The sequence below is a fragment of the Tenrec ecaudatus genome, chromosome 1, assembly GCF_050624435.1.
Source record: "Tenrec ecaudatus isolate mTenEca1 chromosome 1, mTenEca1.hap1, whole genome shotgun sequence".
Classification (NCBI taxonomy): Eukaryota; Metazoa; Chordata; class Mammalia; order Afrosoricida; family Tenrecidae; genus Tenrec; species Tenrec ecaudatus.
This window is the reverse complement of record NC_134530.1, coordinates 169,769,922-169,778,981: the sequence shown is the minus strand read 5'-3', so window position 1 is coordinate 169,778,981 and position 9,060 is coordinate 169,769,922. Positions and strand designations below refer to the sequence as shown.

Genomic DNA, 9,060 nt, shown 5'->3' with positions numbered 1-9,060 from the left:
AGCAACAGAAAAGTGATGTTAAGAACTTAACCTTGGGTCTGAGTCTCTAACTAATTTCTTTCAGTAAGGATTTGGGTGAAAGACAATGGTTCTCGATTCAATGCCTTTGTACTTTTACTTTGTTGTGTAAGAAAATTTTCCTTTTCTTAGGAAATATTCACTGAGTTATTTAAGAGGAAAAGGGCCCTATGTATCCAACTTTGTTACAAATAAGACAAAAAGGCATGATATAAAATTTGGTAAACCTTGGTGTATTTGAATTATGGTATTGGCAAAGAATAATAAAAATACCATGTGCTGCCAGAAGAACCAACAAATCTGTCTTAGATGTACAGACAGAATACTTCTTTGTTTCACATACTTTGTACATGATATTAGGAGAGACTAGTCCTTGGAAAAGGACACCGTGCTTGTTCTATAGAGTCAGTGTAGAAGAGGAAGCCTGTCAATGAGATGGACTGACACCGTGACTGTAACAATGCACTAAAAACAAACAAACAACCCAAGAATTATGTGAATGGTGCCGGATAAGGTGGTGCTTCTTTCTGCTGCACATAGGAAGAAAGTGCATAGAATTGTTATATGTAAGAATTGATGTGAAGGCTTCTAACAACAACGGGCAAAGAAAGGGTTTGCAGGAGTTCCTTTTACTGTATTTGAAACAGTTTTTAAGTTTAAATATTATGAAAATAAAAATATACCAAACATGTTGGGTAAATGGGAATCAGTGGTGACATTGCTTGTGTTAAATAAAACAGCCAAGAGAAACATAAGCTTCTTAAGAATTCTTCTGAATGGAGAGGTTTACTGGAATTGAAACACAAAGACCAAGATTTAGAGGCTACTCCAGAATTCTCATTCTGGTGTCTATGGAGATGACATGAAAGCTAAGGATATTTAGCTACTATATGGAAACAGGAACCGTACTTGACATGTCTATTTGATTATGATCCTGATTTGTATGTATATAAAATCATAATCATAGACTGATAAAATTGCCTTAGAAGTTTAAAAAAGGACATTAAAATGTTTCATGACTTCCATATAGGAAAGAGAAGAATAAATACAGGTTAAAGTAAAAACTCAAAATATCACTTGGTACAGTCTCAGGTGAACCTGAGAGATTCTCAGGAGAAAGGGACTTTTATCAGTCAAGGGGAGTTGGCATTGGGCAAAGCAGGGAACTGTAGATGCCAGGGCCATGCCATACCCCCTGGAAAATCTCACAGAAGGAGTCTAACTATGCATACTCAGGTAGTGATTTACTAAGAACATTTACGCTGTTAAAATGGAATTTTAAAAAATTGCATGTCCTTGTGAAATCCTGAATCTTCCTCCCCATATATGCCCACTGTCCTAAGAACCCCACAGAAACAAATCCCTCCGCTTCTCAAGAAAACAATCCTCATCCTAAACATACGTGTTTCTGACACCTTCCTTAATAAAACCAAGATAAGAAAAAGAAAAGCTATCTGATGACTCTGGAGGTCACCAAGTCCCGAGCCACTGGGAAAAATAAAGCAGTTCCATTTTTAATAAGATCCCTTGGCATGTGTCTGCAGCCTGACTCTGATGAATCCCTTGGGACATTGAGGAAGATGTAAGGAAAAGAGACCCAAGAGAGGAGGAGTCAACATGGCTGTTCCTTGGAGAAGTCCCTCTTGATCTCTAAGCTTAATGGGTTCCTCCTCCTCCTCCTCTGGGGATACTTTTCAGAGCTAGGGGACCCAGTAGGAAGGGCATGTGCCGCTGTTCTGTAAGGTACAGCCCTCTTTGGAGAAATGTAAGTGATTGTAAAAGATTGCATATAGTTCCGTGAAGGGGTTGTTCGTTTATAGACTCTAAAATCCAGAATTGTGAGGTATTGGGGTCCATGCAGAGCCTTGTTAGTTTAGAAATAGCGTAGTCCTAGCTGTTCCTCCATCCATTCTGCATCGGGAGCTGGTGCTCTGGAAGAGAGGGCATGGCACGGATAAGCACAGTGGCCTAAAGTTCTCAATATAGTCCTTTGAGTTCTTACCCATATTTACATTACAGTCAAGGGATTTTCTTCCTCTGACTTCTTCAGGGAGCTAGAGTAATCACAGATTTTTAGAGATCACTTTTTTCATTCTTAGCATTTTAGATGTTTTTCTCCGTCCAATCAAGGCCTATGGATAGGAGGCCATACAGTGAGTTTGTTTTCTGTAAGAGTAATTTAAATGAAGTATTATTTTTCAGGGGATTGACCTACATTGCAGCTTTAAAATCCCTTTCTTTACTTCAAAGATCCCTTTTCTATCATAGATTTAACTAAGTGATGTGATTTCTTATCAATGCCTATAAATTCTATAATAGTTTTTTTCCTAAAGCAAAATGTTTTATATCATTTCTAATTTTCTATTTTTCCCTTTCTTTTAATGGGTATATGATAGTCATGACTAAAACATTTGCTGCATTAACCCTTTTTAATTAGTCTGCTCATTGTTCTTATTTTCCCAAGGGTATAACCTTTTCTCTTTGCCTTAGCTTTTGTTATCTCACATACCTTTATTTTTGTTGACTTTTTAGAAAGTTCTCAGAACACACTTTTCTAATCCAGAATTGTACCAGGGAGAACTTTAAATGATACCAATAATTGAACATTTACCCAGTGTTAATTACTTTTAAAGGATTATTTCATTTAACTCTCACAATATTCCTGTGAGGTTGGTGCTATTGTTGCGAATAATTGTTACCCAAACTATTGTTATCTATTTATAGATGAGGAGAATGAGGATGATCAACATTACAAATTTCTTACTAAGATGTTAGATTAGGAATTGATTCAGGCAACCTTGTTCCAAAGCTAATGACTTTGATATCTCTACAATAACACAGAAGAGAGAGGCGTCAAGAGTGGTGGCAATATTTATGTGTAGGGTATTTTGCCAACACTATACTTTTCTCTAATCCCTCAATCTGGATAGTAAAAAGATTTCCAACTAGCAGGAACCAGGACTTGCCTACTAAAAAAATTTGACATCCATCGATATTCATACTGAGAGTTCAGAAATCTGTCCCTGCCAAGTTCCACCATCATTATCACTAAGTCAAAATGAGTCAAAGTGACCCTTCCCCTTTCCACACATTTTATTCTCTTTCTAAGACTGCTCCAGATTTTCATTGTTATAGGATTTCCTATGGGAGAATATGAAGAAGGTTTGAGACGATAAGTATGTAACGCTGACATTTATCCCAGGTGCCTACACCTATGCACCCCTCCCCCATTGTTTGGATCCCACTGCTTCCATGGATAGCTAGTTCTGTCCCCTTTGCAAACCGGGCTCTAAATTGCATTGAAATGAGAATTTTCCATTTTTCATAGCCTTTCAAAATGTACCTAGTACTTGCTTAGAGCTTCTTTGAGTGAGCTGTTTGAAGGTGTAACACTCCTGACATTTCCCCCTAGAGGATTACACTGCAATTTGAAACTACGACTGACACGGAAGGCAACAGACAACAAAGCAAATGAGCATGGAATTGAGCTACAGTATGCATTATAGGGATGAAGCCAGTGGTGGGCTTGTAAATGTTCAATAATGGACTCTCCAAGAAGAAAAGGCTGATTTGTAGTGCTTGCTGATTTCAGAGGTAAAAATGGTCTACCATATCACATTTAATTCTATCAGTAACACATCAACGAACAGAGAATGGAGAAGAGATGTGCATCATCTGCTTGGTTAGCTGGCTTGAAACAGCTTCAGGATCCCACAGGGCATAGACATGGTGAAGCAGATGGAAGTGAAGAACAGGGTTGCCATTGAGTGTTGCTATTTCATAGAGGTGCTAGGAAAGGAGCCGAGTTGTAAAATAAGTCTATGAAATAATATTACAAATTGAAAAAAAGTTGCATTTTGGTTTGACAGATTTAATTTATTTCCTTGATGCCAAGGATGAATAAGAAATTTCAAAACCTTGAAAGTGTGTCAAAGATGTGTTGGGAAGAATGAGTATACAGTAAACAAACAAACACACACACACACAAAAACAAAAAAATGACTTGGAATCTGGATGGGCAGTAGTGAGTGGAGGACATCCCAAGAAAGAAAACAATATATAAACACATGGGCAGATTTGACAGTACGTTTTAGAATATTCCTTGGCCCTACGGAGAAGGGGCGTGGCTACAATGTAATGATGCCAACTTGGTTACGTAAGAATGGTCTTTTAGAGCAAGGCCTTAACAGCCCAGCAGAGAAGTCATTACCAGATCAAAGAAATAACATAATCAGTATGTGTAACTCATTGACTTGAACTGGGGTTCATATTACTCATTTTGTATTAGAACCCATGGAGACACAGAGGCAAATGATTTGTCCAAGACTGGAGATTTTTTCATAGACAGATCAAGTTCTCGATGTCCCAAGTAACAGCCAAATGTGCATAAAAAATGGTGGGGTCTTCCAGGGATAGATTTGCAAGAATAAAATCTTATTCATGGCCAAGTGAGCATTTGTTTTAATCAGCTTGAAAGTATATGACACAGTGTGATGTAATACTGTGTAGTATAACAGAATGTTATATAAATACAATTTGAATAATACAATTAAATGTATACACTTGATATGTTTTGACCTAATTGTAAACCTATGTAACCTTCACTACAAAGATGTTTCCTTTACTCCAACTATTTTTGTTGTACTCTTTTAAAGTCAATTTCCTATGAATGTTGGCAACCACTCCTCTGGTTTTGGTCAGATTACGGTTGTGTACCCTAGTTTCACAAACTCTTTGGGGTCTCACTTCTCCATTCAGCATAATGCTTTTGAGATGCAGCCACGTTGTTCATATTCATAATTTGTTCCTGTTACTGCTGAGCAGTATTCATTCCATTGCATAATGTGCACCACAATTTGGATGTGGTTGTTCCCATATTTTGCCTTTAGGAATAAAGTTGCCAGGAACATTCATGTTCATTTCTCTGTGGGTGCACGTGCTTTCATTTTTCTTGGATAAATACCTAGGAAAAATACTGAGTCACAAGATAAATATATAATTATTTTTCTAAAAACCTGCCAAGTACTTCTCCAAATTGGTTATGCTACTTTGCATTCCCACAGCAATACTTAAGAGGTTCAATTATGCACTCCCTTGCCAACATTAGTTGTTGTTAGGCTTGTTAATTTTAGCCATTCGTGTGGGTGTGTAGTGGTATTTCATTGTACTTTTGTTTTACATGGTTCTGATGACTAGCATTGTTGGACATCCTTTCGTGTGCTTATTGAGTATTTTTTTTTTTGCAAAATATATATTAAAATATTTTTCCACTTTAAAAAAGCTCCCTTCTCATTACTGGGTTGTAGAAGTTCTGTATGTATTTTGGATACAATTTAAAATATTATAGTATGCATATTACCTCCAAGTCTATGGCCTTTCTATCTTTCCAGAAATGTCTTTGGAAGATGAGAAGCTTTTAGTTTTGATAAAGTTCAGTTTGCAATTTTGCTTTTGTGATTTATGCCTTTTGATTTGTACCTAATAACTCTTTCCTACTTCCAATTTTTAAAGTTTCAGCTTTTACCTGATTCATTTTGAGTTTCTTTTGGTGTATGGCATAAGGCAAGGTTTGAATTTTTTTCATGGGGCTAACCACATATATAATATTTGTTTAGAAGGTTATCATTAAGATACATTAACATTTTATTATAAATAAATTAGCTTGAAATAAATTAGCTTTATACTGTGTGGCTCATTGTTCAATTTCCCAATTTCTATGTGCCTTCTTATGCTAATATCACACCATCTCCTTAGTGCATTCAGTACAGCGTTTCTCTCACACAATTGCTTTGCATCTTCTTGTTTCTCTGGGTTTTTGCAGAAATTTTAGAATGAGAATGAGTTTGATTAAACTGGCTAGAAGATTTGTTACTTTAATATTAAGTAGGATGTGGTGAAACCTACAATATGACAGATACGATATATAATTTAAGAAAAAGTCCCACCGATTGTGATATACAAGTATCTTAGGCTCCAAAACTGACTGGAATAATGGGGCCATTGCAGGATGGAAAACTGACTGGAATAATGGGGCCATTGCAGGATGGAAAATTCGGGGGAGAACTTTATCGGAAGTCAAGAAGGGTAGGAAGTAAGTTTGTCTCTCTCTCTTTATATATGATTGTAAGACCTAGAAGTAGAAAAGTCCAGAAAGAGTTGGGGACTTGGGAAGGAGGTTGGCAACAGAAATAGAGTTGTGAGGATATTTGACAGAGAATATTGAGGAGGAGAGTACATAGAGAAAAATCACGAGCAAGTGCTTGACCAGAGAATGGCACACAGGAGTGCCATGAGCTGATTCATGGGAAGCACCTCAATGCGTGTTGGGAAACCAAGGCCAGAGAATATTTCCGGAGACAGGAATCTGAGTGTTATGTGAGGGGGCGAAGTAAGAGAAAGTGAGGACAAAGCAAAGCCGTGCACATTTCTTTGGTGACACTTGAGAGAATAGTCTCGTGGGACTGAGCATGGCAGAGACTATTTTACAAAGAATTATGGAAGGTAGAAGAGAAAGATCATCTCCTGCAGTGATCCTGAAATGAAAAGGAGCACGAGGCGAGGCCCGTCGGATCATCTGTGTGCTCTCCGCAGAGGCGTTGCGTGCTCACTCACTCACACTAGGCACTAGTGTGCTCTGTTTTCAATATCATAGCAAATTACGTGCTCAGCAGATTTTTAAAACATAGTTTAGCCAGGCCAATCACGGGAAGCGCTGGCACCTGAATGCTCTCATCCTTAACTCAGATTCCCCTACCCTCTGCTACAGTGGAGAGTAGACAGTGTTATCTTCGCGGCCCTTTTCTTCTTCAGATATTATTTTTCCAAAAGACTGCTGGAATCAGCGACAACAATTACAATCACAACAACAATCAAAACTTGGTGGGTTTTAATGAAGTGGTCTTGGCAAAAGTTGTTCAGTAGTGGTTCTGCTTTAAGAGTCCCTTCCTCACTGCCAGTTAGTGACTGCTAATTCATAGCTACCTCTAGGGCCCGGGTAGATCTGGGTTTCAGAGACTGTGAATCTTTATGGAAGTAGAAAGTCTCATCTTTCTCCCAAGGAGCAGCTGGTAGTTTCAAACTGCCGGTCTTTTGTTCAGAAGCCCAAAGAGTAATTTATGCCACTAGGGAGAAAAAAACAAAAAACAAACCCAACTCATTAAAAAAAGATTTGTCATTTTTCTGATTTCAGCTAATAAGGCAAACTTTGTTGTGAAAGTTGAAAAATATATCTGAAAGGACATGATTTTGACCATTAGTCTATTAACCTGAAAACTATCCAGACTTAAAAAAAAAACCAACACCCACCTAACTTGCCCAATATACCCTGCAGAGGCACACATTAGACCATGTTACCTCCTGAAATCAGGCTCTAGGGTCAGAAGTAAACACCTGTTGCTGTATCCAATGACAACATCTAAAGTCTGTCTTTCTTGAGTTCTTATAGTGCTCTGTCTTCTCCCCAACCCCAACGTCGCATCTCTATGGAGTCCTTGATGGCGACCTTACCCGTAGTCACCTTGGTGAGTGGTCTGCTGTAAGCCGTGAACCCCATTGGTTGGGTCACAGAGCATGCCCTTCTCTTAGTTGCTCGTTTCTCCTTCCTATTACGTGTGGGAGGCAAGCACGTGCTTAGAATCCTTTATGAGCGGGAGATAGTTTGTTCTACAGTAATACTATTCACACTTTCCAGTAGTTTTCTCTCTTCATATGGAAGGCATCTAAGCACGAGCTCACTGGCCTAAAAGGGAATGCTGCTTACTTTATCACTTTATTGTGCCTAATTGTAAAGTCTGACCGTAGGTGGGAATTTTTTTTTCTTGATGAATGTCTTCATTGCTTCCAGACACTGACATAACAGAATGCAGAGAAAGAACTTCACAAAAGTGACAGGACTCGTCTTCCTGGGATTCTCCAGTTTGGGAAAGCACCAGATCACCCTCTTTGTGGTTTTCCTAACAACTCACGCTTTCACGCTGACTGGTGACATCATGATAGTGACAATTGCCCGCCTTGAGCATCGTCTCCACACTGCCCTGTACTACGACGGGAGCATGCTGGTGAGTTCAGAGACTATACACGCCCCGGTCATTGTCCCACGAACGCTTCCAGTCTCATTTCTCACGGACAGCCCACCTCATTGGCAGGCTGTGCAACCCAGATGTTCTTTTTTGTCGTCTTGGCCACTAACAATTGCTTCCTGCTCACAGCAGTGGGTTACAGCCGCTATGTGGCCATCTGTGAGCCCTCGAGGTACACAGTCATCATGAACCAAGGATTCTGCATCCAATTAGTTTGTGGGTCTTTAGGCACTGGTCTGCTCATGGCAATTCTTCGTGTAACAGCCATGTTCAATTTGCCATGCTGTGGCACAGTGGTGGAACACTTTTTCTGCAACATTTACCCTGTCATGAAACTTTCCTGCATTGGTACTACTCTCCATGAGATCCATTATGGTGTAAGTTCATTTATGATTTTTGTGCCTGTGATCCCGAACTTCATCTCTTATGTCCTCATTATCTCCTCCAGCCTTAAGATGGCCTCAGCTGACGGTAGGAAGACTTTTACCACCTGTACCTCCCACCTCACAGTGGGCAATGTCCACTATGGCTGTGCGTCCATTGCCTACCTCACATGCAAGTCAGAAAACTCTGTTGAAAAAGACCTTCTTCTCTCTGTGACTTACATCATCATCACTTACCTACTGAACCCTGTTGTTTACAGTCTGAGGAACAAGGAGGTCAAAGATGCCCTACGGAGAACTCTGGGAAAAAATATTCCTTAACATATAGAACGTTTCCCCCAAGAGATCTTAACTCAGTGTAATGTGTTCCCAGTCACAAACACACCATGATACATAGAAAACAAAATTGTCTCTAACCAATGGCGGACATTATAAATGCTTTTATTTTTCATGTTCTAGGCACAGGGCAAACATCAAGGTTTCTGCTCTTATAAATGTGACCAAGTACAAGAAGAATTCCAAGCTGGAGCAAAGCTACTTGTGACTGTGCCTGAGGGTTCCTGTTAGAAAGCTCATCTGGT

The 9,060-nt window shown here is 39.2% G+C and overlaps 1 pseudogene; it reads left to right on the top strand.

The window, feature by feature from the left end:
- Nucleotides 1-7,877: 7,877 nt before the first annotated feature.
- Nucleotides 7,878-8,800, top strand: LOC142438517 (olfactory receptor 10J5-like; annotated as a pseudogene).
- Nucleotides 8,801-9,060: the final 260 nt, after the last annotated feature.